Raw genomic sequence first — 24,354 nt, forward strand, 5'->3', positions numbered from 1 at the left:
ACATCCACTTCTCTTCCATTTAGTTCAGAAAAAGGCAAACGTCCCATAGATACCAACGAGCCATTGCATATCAAGTTGTAGTAAGACAAAGGCACTGCTTTGCCTATTAAGAATGGATGAGGCAACTCAGTAGAAGAAAAGGGTCCTAAAGGCAGGCAACAGAGTCAGAGATAGCTTCTGTTCCCATTGGTAGGAGCCCCACAAGAAGAGCAAGCTACATAACCCTAACATATGCAGAGGGCCTAGGTCAGTCCCATGCAAGCTCCCTTTGAACCTGAATTTCTAAAGAACTTATCTGAACCCTTTCTTCTTATTCTGACATGACCATTCCATTCACAACTATAGTAACTTCTAGCTGATTGCCTTGTCCTTCTCCAATATGTTGCATGTTATGTGTTTATGTATGTGTGTATGTAGATATACACTTCTATGGAGGCTGGATGGTGAACATCTTCCTCAACTGCTCTTCAACTCTCCTTTTATTTTTTGGATTTAAAAACATTTAATTGTCCTGTCCCTAAAGGCACTGCAAATGTGGCTACTGTGTCACATATGTGCCAATAGGTAGCAGAGAGGAGAGAGTCTGTGTCTACATTTAGTATTCTGGCCTACGACTATCTGAATTGTTAGTAGCCTAGAATTCCCTGAAAAAAAAAGTGACCAACAGTGTAGCCCCAGGGATCCTGGACAGGGAGTTAGCCTGAGATAACCACCAGTCTAGCAGTAAGCTGTCCAAGATGGGATCCCAGGACAGGAAGCAAGCCTGAGAACTACTCTTGGGACCACTGGCTCCAGGCAAGAGTAGATAGGTTAGATAGCCACTTGTGTGTGCCAGGTGAGAAGCCAGCCTGAGATGACCACCAGACTGGCACCATGGGACTCAGAGAGGGAGATAACCTGAGATAAACATCAGTCCATCACAACACAGGCCTGGATTTTGGAGGGGACAGGTCATGTGGAGATGCCCCTTGCTTGATGCCATACTGCATAATCAGGACATAGCACTCCTGTGACAACTCCAGAGATGACCTCAGACACTCAGACCCCAGGAGCAAATAAGTGGTGGGCACAATAAAAAAAGAGCCACAGTGGAGACTTGAGGCTACTGAAGAACAGCCTTATGTGAACAGCTGGTGATGCCATCTGGGACCATTGCCCCACAGCAGCATGGATCTATTACCACCAACAACCAGACAGACATCCCTGGTCTGGGCTGCCACCCTGGACATGTTGATATGCACAGCATGAAGGTTGCACAGAACTGGCCCCACCACTAACCTGGGCATCCTGAGAGAACTGGCCCTAGAAGCATGAAAGCAGGAGAGCTGACTCTACCTCTAGCCAATGACAGTGTTTGAGAGAGCAGTCCTACATCTTGCAGGACTGTGAGCTGGCCCCAAGGATGGAAACATGGAAGAGCTGACCTTATCAATCCCTGGGGTGACATGGATGAAGGAGAAATACCCTCTTCCTCTCCTTGCCCCTCACTACCTGGCCTTGAGGTCATAAGTACGAGAGAGCTGTCGCTGTCCTTCACCAGCTGCAGCACTTGGGAGAGCAGCCTTATACCTCACCTGGGCAGTATTGTAGAGCTGACCCTGGAAGCAGGGGCACAGGTGAATCAACCATGAGGGTGTGAGCATGATAGAGCTGGCCCTACAACTTGTCTGCTATGTGGTGATGAGGGTGAGGGAGAGATGTCCCTCCCCCTGTCATCTACGGCAGGTAGGAGAGCTGATCCTTAGGTCATCATAGCAGGAGAGCTGTCCCTGCCCCTCACCTGCTGTAGCACTTGAGAGAGCAGACCCTGCACCTCACCTGGGCAACACAGTGAGGTTGATCCTGATGGCTAGCCCTGGAGAGCTAGCCCTGGAGTCATGGAAACAGAAATATCCCTGCCCCCCCACCTGCCACAGGACTTGGAAATGCAGGCCCTACACCTTGTCTGGGCAGCACAGTAGAACTGGCCCTGGATATGGAGGTTGCAGATAAGCTGGCCCTGAGGGTATGAACACATGAGAGCTGGGCCTGCCTCTTGTATGCTGGGCTATAGTACAGACAAAGGAGAGACATCCTCCTTCCCCACCTAGATCTTCACAGTCTATGACATATGGGAGAGCTGGCCCCAGGGTGGGCCATGAGAGTGCAAGAACTGGCCATGTGTCCCTCACTGGCTGCAACACTAGGGAGAGCAGCCCTGCATATGCAGCAAGGTAGAGCTGGCCCTAGTTGCAGGGGTTATGGCTAAACTATACCCAAATGCATAATAGCATGTGAGTTGGCAGGATGGCCATCTCTGATATGTCTAAGGCCCAGATCCAGTGCTTTGAATTGGCCCATCCCAACATCTACCCCACCAATGAACTGCTGAAGTAGATGAAGGGGTCAGTTCGACAGATCCAAAACACATAGCTCTCCATGACACAGGCCAATGACAGGATATCTAAGAGGAGTCCCAGTGAGGTTCTAGTAGTGATAGAGGAGCAGAAGCCAGAGATCTTGTACCAGACCAATGACCTTTTGCAAGCAAAGAAATGTGGACAAAAGGGAATATTGTGGGACATACTGTGACACATCACAGCTTCCACAATGAGACTATTTTTCTCTGTTGGGGATGATTTTGCAAGGGTAGTGGGTGTGTATAAGGGGTGCAGTGAGATGAGTGGGATTGGGGCACATGATGTGAAGTTCACAAAGAATCAATGAAAAAATTTTTTAAAAAGTAAATGTAAGTTTTTTTTGTGGGGGAGGTATGTATTTTTTTTTTGTTGGTATTTTTTGTGGGTTTTTTTTGTTTTGTTTTTTGTTTTTTGGGGTTTTTTTTTTGTTTTTTTTTTTTTTTTTTTTTTTTTTTTGGATTTGGAGACAAGGTTTCTCTGTGTAGTCCTGGCTGTCCAGGAACTCATTCTGTAGACCAAGCTGGCCTCAAACTCAGAAATTTGCCTGCCTCTGCTTCCCAAGTGCTGGGATTAAAGGCATGCACCGCCACTGCCCAGCTTGGGGTATGTATTCTTGATTATAGGTATGCGGTGTCAGAGTTGGCATTTCAGGTGGTTGCTAGCCACTTATTGAGGGTAATGAAAATGGAATTCTTATACTCTGCAAGATCAGTACATGTTCTTAACTGCTGATCCATCTTTCCGGTCACTTAATCTCATTGTTTGAAACAGGGTCCTTCACTTAACCTGAGGTTCACCAATTAGGCTAGAATAGACAAATGGCAAACTCCCAAGATCCTCCCTTTTAAAAAAGTACAAGTGGATAGTATCCTGGTATAAAAATTAATGTGTGCCAATACAATGAAGAGACAAAGAACAGGGAGTCCCCAAACCACTTACATTCACTAGAAGGAAAGTCATTTATTTGAAAAAGTTGAGACATTAGGAAACATGTATGGTATGCATTATATACAGGTGAAAATAGAAACACTAAAAAAACCAAGAGGGAATATACCTATGAAATTACTACTGAAAAAGAACACAAACCAGACAAGGTGACAGAATCAGCAATGGAGATAACATGAGAAAATAAAATAAAATGACAAAGTAAAACTAAACATGTCTACTATGGTGACATGTAAATGGTATGAATTCAAACATTGCAGAAAGAAAATAGTTTCAACTGGGCTCAAAAATTAACATCAAATGTGATCTTTCCTGCAGCCAAGACATACAGTTTTTATACATTTCTGGACTCACAATGTCAAATATTTTATGTGCATATTTCAAAAATGATATTTTTTAATGAAAAACTGTTCCTCAACTGGCGATAAAGCTTACAATTCTTAGCAGTTTAGAATGTAATAAACACTGTGATACAGCAAATTTAAAGCAAAGTGATGCCAAAAGGTTGAAAGAGAAAATATGGCTACCAGGCAAATGCAGATTAGTAGAGCCCAAAAGTTCTAAACATCAGACAAAGCTCAATTCAAGGAAAAGGCATTAAAGGGGATCAACAGATTAACTTGATAATCCATAATTAAGACAGCAGCTTGAGCATTTATGAAACAAGTAGCCTTATATGAAAGCACTTAGTGTGTGTTAGAAGGGGATAGCCTACCTAATTGCAACAGCTATGGTAAACGCTACAATATTCCCTTTAGTTCTCAACAGTTCACAAAATAAATGAAGACAGAAAATTAAAATAATCTAGGAAGCAGGTTTATCATGACTCATATTCTGGGTCTATCATTTCTTTTTAGCATACAGGAAATCATGAACATTATCTAAATCATAAAAAGCAAAGAAAATCAATAATAAATAACCAGATAGATAGATAGATAGATAGATAGATAGATAGATAGATAGATAGATAGATAGATAGATAGATAGAGTAATAAAAATTCTTAAAATAAAATAACTGAGCATGGAGGTACATATCTTTAATACCAAGATATGTAAGATAGAGGCACATGGAGCTCTATGAGTTTGAGGCAAGCTTAGTCTACTTAGCAAGTTGCAGGCCAGTCAGAGCTATATAGTGAGTGAGACTCTGTGTGTGTCTCTGTCTCTGTCTCTGTCTCTGTCTGTCTCTGTCTCTGTGTGTCTCTGTCTTTGTCTCTCTTCTCTCTTTTCTCTCTCTTCTCTCTCTCTCTCTCTCTTTCTCTCTCTCTCTCTCTCTCTCTCTCTGTGTGTGTGTGTGTGTGTGTGTGTGTGTGTGTGTGTGAAAAATTATTACATTTTATGCATTTATTTGTGGGGAGGCTGTCTTAGTCAGGGTTTCTATTCTGGTACAAACCACCCTGTATTAACTGATTCTTCCTCATGTCTTCCTACTTTACTTATTCAGAATCTAGAATCATCTGGTAGTCCCTTCTCCCAGCACAGTTTAACATTTTTGTCAAGAAAAAGATGACTAGAATCTAGATATTGAAATTTTGCTAGAACATACATGAAATACATGGATGACAAACTCAGGTTCCAAATAATCATGATGGTTCTAAGATAGTCTCCAAAGGAAGAAGTTTAACAGACATACAGACACAAGACATGGATGAAAGCTAAAGAATTAAAAGTGCTGACAGTTTGGTTTAGCTGCAGCATGTCCTGTAAAATGACAGACTGTAAGTGCTTTTACTAGACAGTCAGTTCAATACAATAGTATGTAGCACTGCTGCTAAGAAAATCTAATCCTATGTTACTACACTAAGACTAACTAGACACAGAGAAGCAATTCATTTCAATTTCAGATAGGGATAAGAAACCCCATTGTGTGGTAACCCAGACCCAGAAAGACAAAGTCATCATGTTCTCTCTCTTATGTGGATCTAGTATCACATCCGCAGATTTGTGTGTTTAATTTGGAGCATCTACAAAAGTTGGAAAACTCATAAAAGGCCACTGGAACAGAGCAGGGAGGAAAATCTTAAGGGGAGGAGGGGGAAACGCAGGTAATATGAAGGTGGAAGTGGAATCCTGGGGAGAGTAGTTTAAGTGGGAAGAGAGATAAGAGGTAGAGAAGAGAAATACATGGGGGAAGATTATCTAACAGTAAACATGTTTGAAAATGCCATATAGAAACATATTATTTCCTAAATATCCATATATATGGGTATATAATATATAAATACCCAATATATGTATATACAAATATATATATTTTAAAGTGTGTATAGAATAGTTTAAATGGAGTTACTTCCAAAAGCCATAAGTTGTCAAATAGAAAGCTCAGTGACAAGTGTTAGATATCTCTCTGAAGATGTTGGTCCAGGGACATTCCAGAGGCCTACCAAGTAACACAGGCTATTGCCTTTTTTTTTTTTTTTTTTTTTTTTTTTTTTTTTTTTTTGGTTACCCACCAGAACGTGATAGTAAGATTGTATTGCTGAAGGTACCATACATACATTTGGTTGGAAGACTTGGGGAAATCAAGCTGGTACTAAACTAGAAGCTTCTTTAATGATGGCTTAACTATTTTACCAAAAAGTGCTTCCCAGTCTACTGGGGAAGGAAAGCCACCAAAGGCGGTACTCAGCTGTGAACCTCACGAGCTGTAATAATGAACATTCTGGCACGATGTGCCCACAGATGCAACAGCGGCATGAATGTTAGAGGAGTGACCCTCCATTTTCAGAATGAATTTAAGGCCTCTTCCACAAGAGGAAGTACATACATGTTCATGTAAATCTGACCAAGACCCATGGCTGAGTAGTTCTTGGCCCTCAGAATTAATCTACTACCTATTATTTTACTATTTAAATGGACATAGTATCAATGTACCTTCCAAATATATTTCTCTACATACACAGATTAGTGTAGCTCTCAGTCTTCATCAGCATCTTTATGCAAAAAAAAAAAAGATACAGAAGCTCATGACTTGCCAAATCATAAAGAGCAAATGTATGTGCAATCAAACTACATATTGAGAAAAATTCTGTAGTAGTAGATTTTCATATGGCCAGTTTTTTTATGTTGAGTATTCCTCCCTATATTCCTTCTTCTAACCCTGCCACATTAAAGCAGGAGGTATTAAAATTCTCCTCAAACAATATGTAAATATGAGTTACTGTTCTACACAGAAAGGGAAGCTATCCCTCATAGTCACACATTTAGAAGTAAGTAAGCATACTCAGGTAAGTTACATGAAAGTGTAAAATGTATAGATAAGGCAACTCTATTTGGCTGATGTGCAAACCACAGGAGCTATGCTTGCTTTTGCTTTTTCTACAAAAAGAAGCAATGGCCAATTAAAGAACTGGAAGCCAGCCTCCTTCCTTCCTGCTTTTTTCTCCCCCAATGCCTGTGCAGCTATGAAAGATCACCTGCATGGCTAAAGAATACCTCAGGTTTCTCATCTGGAGCGCTGATGCCTTCGTAACAATATCAAGCTTCTCAAAACTAAGTCCAATGCTGAATTAAATAATATTCCAAATGTTCAAAGTATATGAGAAGAAAAGTATAGCCACATATTTCAATGAAGTATGAGCCTTGAGACCTTGGTCTCAAGGTAAGCAGTTCATTTTTTCAGCTCAGTCACCTGAATAATAAAACCTATCTTGACTGCCCTACAGGGTGGTTTTCAGATGTGAATGAGGAGGCATGAGAAAGGCTTACAAATTACAAAATGTGACATGAATATAAAATTAATGAGATGAGGTACCTCTGTTTTGTCATCTAATTTTTATAGCAATGTCAAGAAATTTTAAAAGTTATTATTCCTTCTTACTGATAAGGAGCAAAAAAACTGAAACAAAAAGGATTCCTTAAAACTATCCAGCGAGTTGGCTACCAAGGCAGGCCACAGGAAGGGTAGGTCCCTTACCTTTCCTGTTTGCACAGACTCTCTTGGCTCATCTTTACATCATAGGCGTTGTATCTCAGATGACTTCAGGCTAAGCATGCTGTTAGACTACAGAGTTCAGAAGTGGGAGAGAGGTACTAGGGTGCTTGTTCCTTCACTGTTCTTCCTGCCTCAGCATTGTGATGCTGGATTCCTTTACAACTTCTACTCTTGCCCTGAGACCTCTTCCTCCATGATGCATCTTGTGGGCCTCCATGACCTCTGGGTCCCCATGTTCGTACCTCCCTCCTCATACCTGGAGAGTAGAACATCTTTGGGACACTGCTAATCCTGAGCTCCTCATCTTATTGTCCTGTGTCTCTAAAATTGAGTCTTCAGTGAGTCCTCTCCAGGATTCCAGTAGGGCTTGCCTTCTGTTTTCTGCTGTGTTCCTGATGGAGAAATTCCTCTTTTCCAAACTATTTGTTCCCAATCTACCCAGGAAGGCTTTTACTGCCTGGTCTCCAAGTCCTCTCTCAGCATTCTCCTCCATTTACACAGTCTGTCTGCAGGAGACTGCCAGCCACCTCCTTCTCCCTAGGAGCCAATTCTCCAGGCATCTAGATCTGCCTTTGCCTGGTTCTTTATTAATTCAACAGCTGCAGAGCTGTCTTCTTAGCTCCTACACTCTATGCTTTCTTCTTCCTCTACCCACCATTTCATTCTCCTCTAGTAAAGAACATGGACTCATGACCTTTCTGCTGTAGAATTTAGATTGAGAAGCAGAGCATTACATCAGCCTTTGAATACCTTAGAGAAACATACACAATACACTCTATGTGTTTCTTTCAACTCTAAATTTGTAAACGATCGTTTTTTTTAAAAAGAAAAAAAAAGGCAATTCTGCACAAAAGGGATATAAAAACAACCGTCTGATCAATTTTACCCTCAAGGTTATACAGACTGTTCCTCCACTGACAGGACAGCAGTTTCTTCCTGAGTAGATTACAATTGTTACCAGGCACATAGGCCGCTAACTATCTCCAAGGCTGTAATAAATCAGTGGTCCAACACTCCTTCCCACCATCAAAATTTATAGCAGAAACACACACAATAGTCATTCAGACCTCTAGGGTGCCTTCTCACTAAAGACCATGAGTTCTATGAATGCCTTCGCTTCCTTCCATTAGAATCCATAACCAAAAGTATGGAAGAGCTGACATTTAGTTCAGGATTTTAGAGTCCTTATCCTCTCTTTGCTGTGAAAGATAATGATCTGTTGATCTCTAATTGTCATTCAAACCATGGCCACAAAGCCAGCATCTGTCTCTTCATTGGCTTTTCTCTCCTAAATGTACTGGCTCTCACTAAAAGAGAAACAATACTTTTACTGACACTTGCCAAACCACGTTAGTCATGAAATGCTGACAGTAATTACCAACTCAGTGAGACAGTGGTCCCAAATGATCACTGTGCAGGCCTACAAAATAACTGTTTTCCTTTTTTTTTCCCCTACAGTCTAAGAGAATGAGGCTTCAAGAGTGATTTTATGACATTTTTGGCAACTGATCACAGGTAGAAATTATCCATGCTCAATTAAAGAAAGATGAAAGTTCAGCTTTCTATGATTAAACCAATAACTTGTTCAGCCTCGGGGCTGGAATTAAATGTTAAGGATCTGTGTCTCTTGCAATCCTGTACAAAGAATTAAAGAAGCAAATAGCACTATCTCTGACTTACTTAAAAATCAAGGATTTATTCATATTGGAAATTATTCATGATGAGACTCCTAGACTAGGAAACGCTATACCATTCCCCCATGCCTTCGGCTGCTTGCAGTTAGACTTTTCTTTGATTATGTTTCAAATATGGTATCATTTATTTGAGATCATCTATGATAAACTGATGCTGGATTTTGCTATAAATGGTATAGAATAATACATTCCTAGGAAAATATCTCAGCATAATAAAGGAAGCCCCATAGCTAACTATGCAATTTACTAACTTCACTCTCTGTTTCCTAAGAGTAGAGGACAGGCTATGATGGTCAGCCTTATATAGCAATTTAGCTTGGCTGCTGGTCTCATTACTAAGTCAAACACTAATCTATGTGTTAGTGTGAATGTATTTTTTAGGTGTAATTAAAGTCCATCAGCAGTTGACTTTAAGTAAAACAGATGAATCCAGACAATCTGTATGAGCCTGTTTCAATCCACATTTTAAGAGCAGACCTGTCTTGTCTGAAGAGGAAATTCTTTGTGCCTTCAGCTCTCATCCTAGGGTTCCAGACTCCCTTTCATAAAAATCTGCTTTACAGATTTAGGAATTACCTAGCAGCTTCCACTTGTACAAATCTATCTTGTATATCTATCTTGAAGTATACCTCTGTAGATCAATCAATTTATCATTTACCTGTTAACTATACACTGTACAGGGTATTTCTCTGGTTATATCTGACTGATAAATGAGAATGTAATGCCTTCTGTACATTAGTACTATGAGAATAAAATGAGATTGTGAACATGAAAGTTATTTAAGTAAATGTCAATGTCTATATGATTTAGTATTTGAAATGACTAACTTGAATCCAACAATAACTCCAGATACACACTTCTCTAGAGCTTACATTCTGGTTTTGCTTTGCTTTGTATTGTTTTGTTAAGGGCCTCATGCCATAACCAAGGCTCAGCCACATAGCAATCCCTATACCTCAGCTTCCTAAGGGTTAGGATTGAAGGTATGAGCCACCATACCAGGCTAATTCTTTACCAGTCTAGCTCATTTTGTAATACTATCAACCCTGGTCTTGCACATTGGAAGACAAAGACAATCATACTTAAAGCACTAAGGTGTTATATTCCTCATAAGACACTGATAGCAAACTTGAGACAGAACTTGTACCATAAGCACATGGTACAAGAGAGCAGTTATAAATCAAAAGGGCGAAGACAATGTTCAAACAGATTCTTAGATAAGACCGAGACAGAAAGAAAAAGTTCACTGTCAAGGATAAAGGAGACTCATTGGGGTAAAAGACGGACCGACTCCTAGACACCATCTCTTTTGTTTTGTGGTTTCTGAATATGGGCTGGCTTTGCTGTCCAGTGGTGGGTGGAACTGAGAAAAATGAGATATAAGGAGGTGGCCCCAAATCAGCTACATCATCCCCAGGCTCAGAAACTTCATAGAGAATCTGATCCTGAAACTCTGTATTTCATCTCTGCTGAGTCACAAGGCTGGATTACACACCATAAACTTCCTTAGTATTAAAGAAAAATATGTTACTGAGTTTTATCCAGTGACAAAAGAATGGGAGTCAGTTCTCCATTGGCCAAGGTCATAATTACCTTGCCACAACTTCCTGTCTTTTTCCCTCTGACAGACTAAGATGGAGCCTTGTGAGCTACATAAGGAAAAATGGAAGTGGAAGGAGGGGACACGTGAGAAGCCTGAGTCATTCATTCAGGAGACTGCCTACACTAGACCACTAGCCAGTAAGGAACCGGCCTTGCATCAAGCCACTGCTATTTGAGAACTTATCTCTAATCAGCTAGCTAACAAAAAGCACTACCAAATTTGGCATATGGTCATAACAAAAACATAAAGTGTACAGCATTGGCTTAGGGAGACAGCAGATGGCAAGGAAATCAGGACTGGAATCAGAAAAGACTGAAATTCACACGCTGGAGTAAAAAACTAACCTGGCACCAAAGGCCGTTTAGAAGTCATCAGAGCCAGTCAACCAGTTAAAGGTGTGTTATGAAGTCAGAACGAGAACAGGACCACTGTGCTAACTCTTCCTATTTTCCCCTCCATATTAATCAAGTTTCCATCTTTCAAATCGACTTTCCCCTGCCTACCTTCAATTCTCTACACAACATAATTAGCCCAATAGATGCTACCATCTTTTCTTCTTCTGTTATGGATGGTCACCCATGAAATGTCATCCTCAGGCTTGCACATCTGTGTGTATGCTTGTGTTTGTGTGTGTGTGTGTGTGTGTGTGTGTGTGTGTGTGTGTGTGCACTTTGTGTAAGTATTTCAGGAAGTTGTCAAGCCTTTTGTCATGGGACCCAGCTGGCAGACGCAGAACCCTAGGAGTAAAGTGATTATAGCCTAGTCCAACTTCTGGCTGAGTTCTCTGTTTCCTGGTCAACTGCCAAGACATAAAGAAGCCACTGCCAGAGGTTCCCTGTGCTGGCTAATTTTATGTCAACTTGACACAAGCTCAAGTCATCAGAGAGGTAGGAGCCTCCATAGGCTTAAGCTGAAGGCAAGCCTATAAGGCACTTTCTTTTTTTTTTTTCTTTTTACCCCCTTCAATACCTATAATATCTTTTTTGTCATATTCTTTACAATTTATAAAATACTAAAATAATAAAAATGAGTATTATAAAAGTTGTTTGATATAAAACAACTATCAATTTAACAGTCTTATGTAGATGCTTGTCTATGGCAATACCGAAAATACATACATTTTTCTCAATATAAATTTTAAATAGCTCCAAACGCATTAACTGTATATTTCAAAATAATACATCACTACTAATATTTTCTTTTTTTATTAGATATTTTCTTTATTTACATGTAAATTTCTCCATTCCCAGTTTCCCCTCCAAAAAACAAAGAAACAAACAAAAACAACAAAAACAAACCCCTGTTGCCTCCCCCCTCCCCATGCCTGCCACCCCACCCTCTCCCACTTATTGGCCCTGGCATTCCCCTACACTGGGGCACAGAACTTTCACAGGGCCAAGCTCTTCTCCTCCCATTGATGATCAAATTGCAATCTATAAGGCACTTTCTTAATTAGTGATTAATGGATAGGGCCCCCACCACTGTGAGTTGTGCCATCCCTGGGCTGGTGGTCTTGGGACCTATAAAAAAGGCTGAGCACGACACAGGGAGCAAAGCCACACCCTTCCATGGCCCCTACATCAGCTCCTTCTTCCAGATTCCTGTCCTGCTTGAGTTCCTGTTCTAACTTCCTTCATTGATAAACAGTATGTGGAAGTGTAAGACAAGCAATCCCTTTCCTCCTCAAGGTGCCTTGATCATGGTGTTTCATCACAGCAATACTGACCCCCACTGTGATGCATTTCCCTCCGTGATAGATTATACTACCTTAAACTGTGACTCAAAATAAATCACTCTCCTCTTAAGCTGTCTCTATCAGGTAGTCGGCCATAGTAATGAGGAAAGTGGCTAATATACCATGTAAACACTAGTCTTCCCCGGGAGGGGAGTAGTGAGCCCTGTATCTCCATGGTACTTCAGAATTGCTTTAACTGTGGCAACCCTCCCGCCCCCCCCCCCGCTTAAACATGATATTTAGATCACATGCATGGTTATTTAACCGAACCACCTTCTGATCACTCCTGCAAAATGCTCTATTTAAGACAAAACTTTTCTGAGAATTAACCAAATCACATATGAATTATCTTTCCCTCACTCTAATCCTGCAGTAGTGAAAGCATATACTGAGCTCTGAGCAACATTATAGGCACTCAGCAGGTTGTATTTATGTATTTAGGAATAATATATATACATATATATGTATATATATATTATAAAATATCAATCACATCAAGTAATAAATAGAGGTCATGAATTTGAAAGAGAGCAAAAAGGGGTATATGGGAGTATTTGGAGGAAAGAAAGAATAAGGATAAATATTGTAATTATATTACAATCTAAAATGTTAATAGGAACATGCAAAAACTAAATAAATTGGGGGCTAGGCAGATGCTTACTGGGGAAGAGAACTTGCTGTGAAAGTACCTGAGTTCAAATCCCTAGAGCCTGTCTAATATGTTGGGCACGGCCTCATATGTACCCTGTGGAAGGGAGAGACAGGAGGATATCTGGGGCTTGCTGGCTGCCAACCTATCTCCAAATCCAGTGAGATATCTTAGCTCTAGGAAATGATACTGAATGTGAGAGAGAAAGACATCCAGTATCTTCCTCTTCCCCATCTCTAACACAGATGTGTGCACCCATATACCCCCCACACACGCATGCATGTACACCTCTCTCTCTCTCTCTCTCTCTCTCTCTCTCTCTCTCTCTCTCTCTCTCTCTCTCTGACACACACACACACACACAATTCATGAAATTTTCAAAAATAAATTTTACTTCACTCACCCTGTTTTTTTGTTTGTTTCTGAGACACAGAAACAAACAGCATACATACAGCACTGGATAGCCTTGAAATTTCTACATAGCCAAGAATGACCCTGAACGTCTCGTCTTCCTTCAGTGTGTTAGGATTACAAGCACATTCTCTGCTTTATATGGTGCTAGGGATTGAACCCAGAGCTTTGTGTATGGTAGGCAGTTACTTTACAAACTGAACTACTTCCTCCTAAATTTTTCAGTAAGGCAGTGAATATTCTGAGATGGAAAAGGACATGCTGCAATAGCACATTGTGAAAGGCAAATAGGAGCACTATGACAGTTTGAAGAGGTTTGTCCCTCATAGAGTAATGTGTTTGAATGCTCGGCCCATGGGAAGAAGCACTATTAGAAGGTATGGCCTTGTGGAGTGGGTGTGGCCTTTCTGGAGGAAGCGTGTCACTGTGAGGGCAGCAGGCTTTAAGGTCTCCTAAACTCAAGCTCCACCTAATGTGAAACACATCCAATCTCCTCCTGGCTGCCCGTGGATCAGGATGTAGAACCCTCAGCTCCTTCTCCAGCACCATGTCTGTCTGGGTACTGCGGTGCTTCCCACAATGATGATAATAGACTAAATCCCTGAAACTCTAAGCCAAGCCCGATAAAATGTTATCCTTTAGAAGAGTTGACTTGGTCATGGTGTCTCTTTGAAACCCTAACTAAGACAAGCACCAAGCCCAAGAGGATGGTGCCCTGGCTGTCTGGAACATTGTAATTAAAAAAGCCGGAAGGCCATACTAGGCTCTCCTAAGGAGTTCTGTAATCTATTAGCAACGGCAGTAGTAAAGTAACAACGTAAAATTTCAGAATTTGAAATAATTTTATAGTGAGTGGATGGGTAGTAAAAGACAAAGGTTTAAATAGCAAAACGCTACTTTACAACGCCCCTCTCTACCTTACCTCCTGCTACAGTCTTATGCCCTATATCTTTCCCCATCATTCCTCATCAACTCAGTTGATGACAGCAAAATACCACAGGCAAAGCTAGTCTTGATTATTCCTTCCCCATACCTCATTCACCATCACCATCAAAATCTGTCTTTGCTTTGTTCTTTTTTTCCCTCTCCTCAAGGCTGCTCCTTGGTTTCTTTTATCACTATCTCCTATCTGGATTATTTCTATGGACTCAGAAGCAGGATTTTATATCCACACTGTCCTCACTGTTTCTGTAATCATCCTCTAACAACGTATTTTCTGTAGAACAGCAGAATGATCTAGGTCATTAATCAAATGTTGTCACTCCACTGCCTGAGGCTTTCCAGGAGGGTTCCTTCACTTTGTACTTAAAATCAAATTTGAACCTTTAAGAATTGCTTAAACCTTATAAACACTGCTTCATCCACCTCTCCGACCCCATCTCACACCAAGATTGCCTTTGTCCACTGGGCTTCTGCCATGCACAGCTTTAAACACATTAAGCGTACTCCTGCCTCACCAACTTGGAAAATGTTACTCTTTCTGCCTGGTACATTCCTGCCTTATATCTTTGCTGCTGCATTTATATATTCCAAGTCTGAGTTTCAAATGTCATCTCCTCAGACAACCCTCCCTGCCAAACTCATAAAATAGCTTCAAAGCATTATTAATTATCAATCTGCTCTGTTCATCCAGAAACTGTATTCCGGACATCATCTTGTTCTCTCTCTCTCTCTCTCTCTCTCTCTCTCTCTCTCTCTCTCTCTCTCTCTCTCTCTCTCTCCTTCTTCCCTCTTTCCCTCCCTCCCTTCCTCCCTTCCCCTTCTACTTCCCTATCTCTCTGTGTCTCTCCCTCCCCTCACCCAAGAGCAAGGACCTTTCCTACTTCCCTAACTTCTTCATTGCTGTATTCCCATCACCTCCAAAGAGAGGAGCAGCTCTGATAGTCTTAGCTTTGGCGGTTCCAAGGAGGCTTTAGAGCTAAGGGATTCTAGACACTGACATTTCTAAAAGTATTTTTCAAATGGAGTCAACCCCTCAGGCAGCCCAGTGGGGAGGTCACAGCCAGCCAGCAAGAAGGAAGCCTGGCAAGTTAAATTACACAGTTCCTTTTCCATGCTACACCCATGCCGAGGAGACACAGCTCATTAGGTACTAAATGTTTAGTGACTGTCACTATTAATTGGTGGGTATTAATACTCTAAGGGGACAGTAAATCTCATGCTGAACTCAATGACATCAACGCCTTGCAGTTAGACTAGCATCTGGAGTTTGTATCTAAAGCTACAAAAAAGAACCTAGAGATTGTGCCTTCCTTGTTTGTAAGAGAAAATATTGGTTGCTAGCTATGTCAAGTTACCCCCACATTATGAGTGCCTAAACATTATATATGTTTATTAATAAAGATTTACCATATTACAAAAGTTATTCTAGTAATATACTCATACTTTTTAGATAAGGAAACTTTCCTGTAGAGTAAGGGAACACCTTGGTCAAGGTCACAGGATAAATGATAACTCCTTAATTGGAACTGGACTCTGTCCCGTTCTGAAGCCATGGTCTTAGCTGAGCAACATTTTTAGTTTCTGATAATTATTTTCTTATTGGGTAACTACAATTCTCTTTCTTGAATCTTTTTCTATTCTTCAAGTCTTAAGTTCAAATGCTACCTTTTCAGAAAGCCTTCTCTAACCCTGCAGTCAGACCCACCTCCTTCCCATCCTTTGATGAACTGGCCGTGAAGAAAGAGAGAAAATTACCATGCTTCACTGAACATTCATGAAATCCCAGGCATTGCCACAGACAAAAGCTTTGTAAACCTCAAAACTAACCTGCAAAGATGGCAACTCTTTTCTGGAAGAAACTCTGGGTGCCCTGGTTAAGATCATAGACCTCAAAGTGGCAAAATCAGAATTTAAATAAATTGGAAATGTTGCTGGGTCCATTTTCTTTCTGGAAAGCTCCTGTAACTTCCACTAGACCAAATAAATGTCCCATCTTTGTTTCCTGGTAGCCTTTAACCTATAATTTCCTATATCCCTTATCCTATAATTTCATTTCATTTTTTCCTGATTGACTTAATCTCTGATTTTTGTCTAACTTCATAAAGAAATGGACTCAACTTTTTTTCTTTCTTTCTTTCTTTTTTTTTTGCTACTCTAGATTCCCTAGCACTTAGCCAATTTAGCAATCATGGACTTCAACAAGTATGTTTATATAAATGTATAAATTGTATTCCCTTCATTCATATATTGAATAAATGAACCAAGCTAATTGTGCTAAACTATAAATTCTTGAGACAGGTTACCTAATTTATCCAGGCCCCTCCTAATGTTTTGTATACTATAGATGCTCTTTACTTAGTATTGTTTATCATTCAGTTTGCGCCATTCAAAACTCTCCATTATCCACAGCCCCAAGCAAGCACTGTCCAAAAACCACAGAGAAAAAAGGCTGCATAATTTTTTAGCAGAAGGTTGTAACCTAACAGTCTTAAATTTGAAAACAAAGGGAAAATGTACCTGAAACCTAAAACCACTGTCAGGTAATTAGTGTTTGACAAAGCACATGAGCCATGCTGCTATCTAGTACACCTTGCCATCCCAGTGGTTGAAAGAATTGGTTTGTTTCCCACTACACATAAGTATAGGCTGGCTTAGTGTGTTGCCCTATACCAGACAAATGCCAGATCCCAAGCTAATACAGAGAGCATCCCCAGCTACTGTGACAGAAGAAAATGGAACAAGGCAAATCACACAAAGCCCTTAAAGCATCAACTTAGAAGTACCATGGTCCATGGGGTTTAAATCTGCAATCAAGGAAGTGAGCTGGTGCTGGCACTTTTCACAGGATAGTAGGGATCAGAAGTCAATGCATTTAGTGATGATAGTAATGACCCTCTCGTTATACAACACACACACTGAGAAGTGATCCTCATAGAACCTGAAACTCACGCAAAAGACAGGACTCCAGCAATGAACTGCCTGGCGTGCAAATATGAGGACCTGAGTTTGATCTTGAGAACCAAACAGAGAGCATATTGGCAAGTGCTTCTAATCCAAATAGCCAGCCGACCTAGCCTTCTTAGAGAGTTTCATTCCAATGAGAGGCCTTCCTCAAAAAACAAGATGGACAGCTCCTGAGACATGACACCTATGCTTAACTTCTGACTCCTCTGTGCATGTGCCTACACGTGGATATATGAAAACACATGCAATGCAGTTTTGCAACCAGAAGGACCTGGCATGTAATTCAGGAAAATATGTACTCAGAGCAGTATATTATTACTAAAATGATATAACTGCTATAATTTTTCTCTTAGGTCCTCAGCAGTTCCTTTTCAGGCCTCAGTATCCCTGTCTGGAGAGAGGGAGTAGAAAAAGAGAATTCCTAAGCTGCTTTAAACAATGATGATGATGTATGTTAATGCACCCATCAGCTGGCCTGCCACAATAGATCATGTTAATCTTATCCAAGTGTCTTCTCTGAAATGTAGGAAAAATCATTTATCCAGGTCTTAATGAGATAAAACGACCACTCACCCTTTAAGGCTGACAATTTCATTTTCTTGATATTAATGACCATCAACTAGATAAAATGATTTACTTCACACAGCCACCCACACAATCTCCAAATACCAGGATCCAAGTAATTTGTAAATGGGTGAATATACCATACTCTAAAGCAAAAGAAAAAAGAAAAAAGAAAAAAAGAAAAAGAAAGTTCAGCGAAGGAAGGTAGTTAAAATAGGAAGACCCAAACGCCTCTGTACAGGTTGGCACAGCTCTTCTGTTTTTTGTTTTACTTACTGTCCTCACATCACTCCTATGGACAGGGCTTAGTACCAAGCTGCTCAAGTCTCTGCTCTTTTTTTTTTTTTTTTTTTTTTTTTTTTTTTTTTTTTTTTTTTTTTGCTTCTGGCTAAGCCTGGGGACCAGGAGCAACATGCAATTGGTGCTGTTCATGATACACAGTACCCCACTCTCCTACTGTCACCGAGTGTGTGACTCAATGCACCTTACAAGGCACATGTTCCCAAATGGCACAGCACTATTCTGCTATTTCCCAAAAGGCACATGCTGCCAAATTACACAGCCCCGTTTTGCTATTTCCTAGTTCAATTCAAACCCCCTAAAGACATTCTCAGGATGAGAGAAGAGGCAGATGTTAAAGCTGTAATGTTTTTAAATAGATGTACCATGGAAATACCCAAGGAAAAGGAAGCCAACTGCTCTTTTCTTCCCTCCCGCCCTATTGATAGTTTTCAAGGACAGCAGGCCATGTCGTCTTCCATCCAAAGAGGATGTCGGGCAACAAGAGGTCAGTGCTTATAGTTGCTCCTCCCCTCTCTGACTTCCCAGCTGTTAGAATAATGAGAATATAGATTGTCACCTACAGAAAGAGACCTTGCCTTCTTTTTTTTTTTAACTTGAAATTCACTTCTTCTTTAACTATGTCTCTGTGTGTAAATATGTGTTTGTTGCTATGTATATAAGAGTGCAGGTGCTGTGGAGATCACAGACCTCAGATCCCATGAAGTTTGAGTTAAAGTGCTTGTGAGTTGCTCAGTGTGACTGCTAGGGACAGTATAGATCCTCTGCAAGAGTATTAGGTGCCCTTCACCACCAAGCCATCTCTCAAGCTCAAGACAGGGCCTTCTGACCACTTCATTTTCTATTCTTCTATCAAAAAAAAAAAAAAAAAAAAAAAAAAACAAGTGAGAAACTGGTTCAGAGTCAGGCTAGTACAATACTTTGGATCATGAGTAACACAGAACAGGAAAGTGTTAGCTGACAACCATATTTTCAAAACTCAAACAAGCATGTTTATTATTTATTGACATATCTTCCTTATATGTGGTATTCATTTCACAAGGTCATTTTCATACAAAGTATATGAGGCACTTAGAGCACACCCTCCAAACCCTCTTACCTGCCTTTGCTCACTGCTCTCATTAATCCACTCATTCCCCTACTAAATGATTTAATGTGTCTATATGAATTCTAGTTTCCAAAATAGAAAGAAACCTGGATATTTATTTTTCTGACACTGACTTAATTTGCTTTACATGATAATCTCAAGTTGCATCCATTTTCCTACAGATAACATAATTTTGTTTTGCTTTAAAACAGAGTAAAATCTATCCCATGTATTCTCTATGTCAATGTTGTTGGAGACCTACTTTGGTTCCTTAACTTAACTGCTGCCAATAGTCCTGCAGTAAACACAATTGTGCAAGCAACTCTGTGGAATATTGACTTGGAGTCCTTGAAGTAAATACTAAAGTGTCCTATAGCTGTGTCATTTGGTAGATTTATTTGAATTTAAGGAATTTAAAGATTCTCCTTATTGATTTCCATAGTGCCTAAACTCTTTAACATTCCCAGCAGGATTATGGAACAGTTCTCTTTGCTTTGCATCCTTAGCAACACTGGCTGAGAAATATATTTCAATTTTGGAAGTGTTTTTGATCGTCTCTTTCACTCTATCCTCATTAAACACCTATTTGTTTTTAGGGCTACCATGTACTACAAACCAGTAGGCCTAAAAAACAACAGAAATTTATTTTTTATGTCGAGTACGGCTAGTCCTAATACTAATTTCTTGTGGGACTTCTATAAAGGCACCAGCAAAAGTGATTCCTGGTAGAAGAATGTCTGGCTCTTGGGCAGAGAATAATATATTCTCACTATGCCCTCACACTATAAAAAAAGCAAGGGGTCTCTTTTTAAGATTTAATTTTATTTTTAATTATTAGTATATGTCTGTGTGCACTCCTATCACAGTGGGTGTTGCACAATCTGGAGGTAGAACTACATACAGGCAGCTGTGAGCCACTCTGCAAGGGTGCTGGAAATGAAATGTGGGTCCTCTGCAAGAGAATAATATGGTTTTAATTGTTAAGCCATCTCTTCAGCCTCAAAAGTTAAGAGTGCTAACCCTATTCCTGAGGGCTTCCCCTCATACTGTAGTCACATGACAAAGTCCCTATCTACAAAAGTTATCTTGGGGCTTTGGACTTCAACATATAAATGAGTAGAGATGAAAACAACATTCAGACCATAGCAAAGAATCCATAATCATCTATTCTCCCCTTCCTGGAACTAACCGCAGACTAAAGTCAAGGCCACTTCATTGCTATGAATTCACAAGCTTCTTTCCCTCACTGCATGCTTCACGTATGAATAGAATTTCCTCGGTATTTTCAGTGGTAGTACCAACACCTTCAGAGGCAGACATATACCACTCTCAAATGATAAATTCTTATCATAGGCACTAACATAAATAGAGACCACATAGCCATTATTTATCTTTGAATTTCCAGTCTGCTTGTTTTTCCACATAATCTTATTCTTGCCATACCACTGAGAAACAGGGAGAATAATTACGAATTGCAAAAATGAGAATAAATGGATCCAAAAGGTCAAGAGGATCAAAAAGGAAAAACTTGCAATACAATTTAGAAAGTGACTAGAATCTCAGAAACTCTTCTTCCCTAAAGGGACTGCACTACCCTCCCTTACCCACAGTAACCTGGACTTGGACATTAGAGAAAGGGCAGAGTCATAAGATTCCAGAACTAGAGGGAAATTAATCTTATCAAGTAGAATGAAGAGAGACTAGAGAACAAATGATTCCCAAGGCACATGCTATAATACTGGAGGACTGTCATTGCCCCAACAACCTGTGTCAGTTCATAATTTCATCTTTCCAAACAAGAAAAAATATGAAATGTGTATAAGGATAGGAAATAGTATAATGCCTGTGAAGTTGCTCCACGCAGAGCAAAGGTTCATCATAATCACCATCTCTAAAGTAATTTCAAGGTCTGCAGTCACTTATTCTGTGGCTTAAAACTGCCATCTTCACCAAATTAGTCTCTATGAAATCAATTTCCAAAGCAATCAATAGTCACACACTCAGAAAAGAATATGTCTGAGAAATAATAAAGACCGATAAAACTAATCACTTCAGAGAAAACTCAAGCATGACCTTTTGAGCAACACCATTTGTTTAGCTGACACTCTCGAAGATAAATAACATTTGAAATAAATGAACCCAGGCCCACTGCGATAAAGGGAGTGTATATGAGAGTATTTTTAACACTTATTTTTGGTTTAGCTCTCAAACCAATCATACTATTATATTCTTATGTAACAATAAACAAACCTTCAATTTTAATAATGTGTGAAACAAATGATAAAGCAACATTAGCAACAACAACAACAAAAAACTCCTTGGAAATTTCAGCAGTGGGTCTAGAAATCATCCAAGGAAAGAGAAAATGAACAAAAGCAGGAAAACGTGCTATGGCGTCACGATGGCCGTGGCAGCCCACCATCTTGTCAAGCTGCATTTCTTTTATGAGCTTTCTGTCATCAGTCTGAAAGTGTCCAAATGCTTGTGGCAAATGGTTAAATATTTCATTCCAGTGTGCGTTTTTGTGCGTGTTTCTAAAGGCTTCTTTGCCCTCTCCTCTCCTCGGATTGGCCACTGTCTTTTAGCATCAAGGACATGCCTTGTCTTCAGATTATGTAATATTCATGAGACATGGGGTGCACTAGCAGATAACACACTGAAGATCTATCCCCAACTTTCTTGACCCAGAACCCAGAGAAACTGATAAACATGCAACTACAACAACAGTAAAAACTAATAACAGTTCTGCTTGATGGGGACTAGGTTCTTCCTTTTAACAGATACTGTATTAAAGGCTTTATGCATAACGTTATTTCATCTGTACAACAAACACAGATACTGATATTAGAACTAACCATATTTTACAAAAGACAAGCTAGAGTCAGGATGGTTAGAATCCCCAAGCCATACAACAAATATACCCTAGGTCTCTCTCCTCCAGTATCACCAAACAGCATTTATCACTGTGCTTGCTCAGCTTTCCCTACCCATCTTTTTGTGTTCTTGTTGGTGAAACACACACTAAAAAGATATGTTGACAACTTTTTGTTATATAGTGTTATCAACATCACTTATCTGCTATGCTAAAACACTGACTGTAGATAGATTGATAGATAGGTGATAGATAGGGAGAATTAGAGAGAGATGGATGGATGGATGGATGGATGGATGGATGGATGGATGGATGGAATGGATGGGTGGATGGATGGAGAGGTGGGTGGGTAGGTGGATAGAGAGGTGGATAGATACATAGATACATGGGTAGACAGAGAGACAGACAATAAATAAGTAATGAAAGGAACACCAGAAAAAGTCAGGAGTCGTTCAAGCTGTTATAGTATGGATGATTCTATAACATAAAAATCATTGAAAGAGATACAAACAGTGTACACAGAACTAAAACCTAATATTGGGTAGACTTGGGGCTGGAGAGATAACTCAGTGGCTAAGAGCACTGGCTACTCTTACCAAGGGCTCTAGTTTGGTTCCCAGATCCCACATGGAGGTTCACAACCATCTCTGACTCCAGTTCCAAGTGATCTGATGCCCTCTTCTAGTAACCTTTGGCACTGCATTCATATATACATATGGTGCATATACATACATGTGAAATACCCATACACATAAAATAAAGTAAATCCATCTAAAAATTAGGTAGGATATGGATATTACTGTTTAGTCTCTTTTCTGTTATATTTCTGTCTTAATATATTGGTTCCTCACAATATTTATCTGTTTTCATATACCATACATATTAGTTTTGACTGCTATAACAAATTTCCACAAAAAGCAGAATAAGACAACACAAATGTATTTATTACTTTGTAGTCTATAGCTTCAAAGTCTATTACAGATCCTGTTAAGCTGCAGTACATATATATATATACTTAAAAGACTGCCTCTCTTTCTACTATCTCTAAGGGATAATCTGTTTCTTTGACCTCTGTAACTTCTACAGACTTTCCATACCCCTTGGCTCTGGGTGACCCTCCTCTACTTTCAAAGTCATCAATGTTATACCATGGTTTTCTTCTAACACTGCTGTGGTTCTACCTTCCAATTTCTTCTTTTACTTTTAAGGACTCCAGTGAATAGACTCTGGGCCCACTCACTTTAATAATCTAGTATATTTTTCCCCTTTTTTAGGCCAGCTGGTTGCAACTATAATTTTACCTTCATCTTTAATTATTCTTTGTCTTTTAAACTTATCTATTCACAGGTAAGAGATCAAATATAGACATCTGTGGATGCCGTTATCCTGCCTACCATAGTATACCTCATGATACCCACCCCCCAATTAACACCCATCCTAAAACTTTATACCAGATAATTCTCATTAATGAAACATTTTCTATAATCTGGCTATCAAAATCCAGAAATCAAATCAATTCAATTCATTTAGTATGAAGAAAACTGGAAGGTTAAATTATAAAACATTAACAATGTTCACCTCTAGATAGTAGAATTATGTGTGTTGCTTCTTTCTCACTATGTGCTCTGGAATCTTTAGCATCATGGGCAGATTTCCTAATCAGAAAAATGTTATTAAAAATGAAATGTATTAAAATAACCACAAACAGATGAATATACAGAACAGCAAGAAAATAAGGAGTGAGATAGATACAAGCTCTCATTCAAAGTGAGGTTGTTAGGAAGATAAATGTTAATGACTCATCAATCCAATCCAACCCAAAACAGGAGTGTTGGGGGAGGTGAATACAATGACCAGAAGTTATCCAAGCTTTCTTGCTTCCTTCTTGACATCAATTACTTAAAAGAGGATGAATCAGGAGAGGGAAGAATCATCCCACAACTAGAAGCTTATACCTTTAGTTCTTCTGTAATTCTTTAAGGGATTTTTGTGTTTCCTTTTAAGGGCATGAACCTGTTTACCTGTGTTCTCCAGTATTTCTTTAAGGTACAACCACTCTGGAAATGTTTGGCATGTAATAAAGACACATGCTCCACTATGTTCATAGCAGCCTTATTTATAATAGCTAGAAGCTAGAAACAACCCAGATGTCCCTCAACAGTGAAATGGATACAGAAAATGTGGTACATCTACACAATGGAGTACTACTCCACTATTAAAAACAATGAATTTATAAAATTCTTAGGGAAATGGAT

The 24,354-nt window shown here is 39.7% G+C and overlaps 1 non-coding gene across 1 annotated transcript; it reads left to right on the top strand.

Moving 5' to 3' along the window:
* The first annotated feature begins 510 nt into the window (after positions 1-510).
* LOC116100162 lies at positions 511-642 on the top strand. The gene has a single exon (XR_004122508.1). It is a non-coding gene; the product is annotated as a small nucleolar RNA SNORA17 (small nucleolar RNA).
* Positions 643-24,354: the final 23,712 nt, after the last annotated feature.

The sequence above is a fragment of the Mastomys coucha genome, unplaced genomic scaffold (assembly GCF_008632895.1).
Source record: "Mastomys coucha isolate ucsf_1 unplaced genomic scaffold, UCSF_Mcou_1 pScaffold20, whole genome shotgun sequence".
Lineage (NCBI taxonomy): Eukaryota > Metazoa > Chordata > Mammalia > Rodentia > Muridae > Mastomys > Mastomys coucha.